Raw genomic sequence first — 2,346 nt, forward strand, 5'->3', positions numbered from 1 at the left:
AAAATGACGGTACTAACATAAAGCATCAATTTTTCATGTTTACAATTAACAATTGTTCAAAACCTTAAACTTAACCATGAATGTTTTTACAATCAAAATATTAAAATCAACGCCCAAAATACATTTTCCAAACTTAAAATCACAATAATTTTTAACCAAAACTTAAAATCAAATATCAAAATTAAAAATAAAAAATAATAAAATAATAATAATAAAAATAATAAAAATAAAATAGTTAACTAATTAATTTTGACCATAACTTAAAAATCAAATATTAAAATTAAATAATAATAATAGTAGTTAACTAATTAATTTTGAGTAATATATTAAAACATTAAAAACACACTCCTCCCACTCCCCTCTTTAAAGCCTAACAAAAACTTATAAACCATAGCTTTAAAATCAAATATTAAAATTTAAAAATAAAAATTAATAAAACAAAAACGGTTAACTATTTAATTTTGAATATATATTATACCATTAAACAAAACAAAAACAAAAACAAAAATATATATATATATATATATATATATATATATATATATATCCTAGTTTCCTGGTTTATGGTAAGATAGTTTCTTAGTTTATGGTAAGAGAAAATATTATAAAAAAATTTTTTATTAAAATATAATTATAATTAAAAACATTATTTTTTCATAAATTTTAATGTATAATAATATTCAAATTTAATAAGCTAAATATATAATAATAATAAAATGTTTTTGTTAAAATATAATTGAAATAATATTGTTTTTGTTTGGTCAAGAGCTCTTAAGGAAATAGGTTAACAACGCAAGACTAGGCATTTGGCCGGAGTGAAAGACTACCCCTAGACTAGGCATTTGGCCGGAGTGAAAACATACCCCTAAACTAAGCATTTGACCGAAGTGAAAGCCCACCCCTTTATGGACCACTAGCAGGTAATTAATTCTAGTGGTGTGGTTTTCCTTGATAATAGTGATGATTGTCCCCACTATTAGATTGACGACTCATTTATGATAGGTTTTCTCATTATATTTGAAAATATAAAAAATAAAATAAATAAAAAGATAATTAAATAAAACACTTAAAAAATAAATTTAAATCATTTATCTTAAAAACAAAAAGAAATTTAATTCTTTTGTAAAAAAAATATATATTTCTAAAAGCAAATTCATACTAATTATCAATTGTAAATTAGATATTAACATCCTCTTAACACTTTAAATTTTTGCATCCTACTTTATAGCCAAAGACAAGAGTGAGATTGCATAAACAATCTCCCAATTAAAAGCATAAACATTTTTTTTTGTTCAGGGGAGGACGAACCCCCTTGAAGAAGCTATATAAGTCTAATTACAACTGTACATAGTACATCATATGCTGCAGCGCAGCCTCTGCAGGATTCGATACCAGTCGGGGGCGTGAAAACCGACCGCCCCGACCGTCCTAACATACACTCATGTGTTAAAAGCATAAACATATTACTCATTGACATTGAATCTAAATAAGAAAATTAACAATAACATCCCACAACCACCCAATTAATTAATTAATTATATATAATACAAAACCTATATAAATATGTTAATGGCTAATCTAACTCATTCATATATATAATACAAAACCTATATAAATATGTTAACGGTTAATCTAACCCATTCATATATATAATACAAAACATATATATATATAATACAAAGCCTATATAAATATGTTAATAGCTAATCTAACCCATTCTTTCAATTTAACCATTCATTAAAATAGGTCAATTTAACCAGATATATTAATGGCTAATCTAACCCATTCATTAAGAATGGGTCAATTTAACCAGATATATTAATGGCTAATCTAATAGATTCATTAAGAATGAGTCAATTTAACCAGATAGGTTGGTTAATCTAACAGATTCATTAAGAATTAGTTAAATTAATTGGTCAATTTAACCAGATATGTGAACGGTTAATGGCTCATCTAATAGATTCATTAAGAATGAACGGTTAATGGCTCATCTAATAGATTCATTAAGAATTGGTCAATTCAACCAAATATGTTAATGGTTAATCTAACCGATTTATTAAGAATTGATCAATTTAACCAGATATGTGAATAATTAATCTAACAGATTCTTTAAAATTTAATCAATTTAACTTAATTAATCATTAATAATATAATATTAATTAATTTAACCTAATTAATAATTATTAATATAGTATTAATTAAATTAAACTCACAAATTCTTAGCAAATCTGTTACATTAGCAATTAACATATCTTACTGGTTCTATATTTTTAAAATATGAACTTTATGTATCCAATTAACATATCTTACTGGTTCTATATTTTTAAAATATGAACTTTATGTATC

This window comes from Pinus tabuliformis, chromosome 5_1 (genome assembly GCF_031772625.1).
Source record: "Pinus tabuliformis cultivar Carrire ecotype Pingquan chromosome 5_1, CPIR1, whole genome shotgun sequence".
NCBI lineage: Eukaryota > Viridiplantae > Streptophyta > Pinopsida > Pinales > Pinaceae > Pinus > Pinus tabuliformis.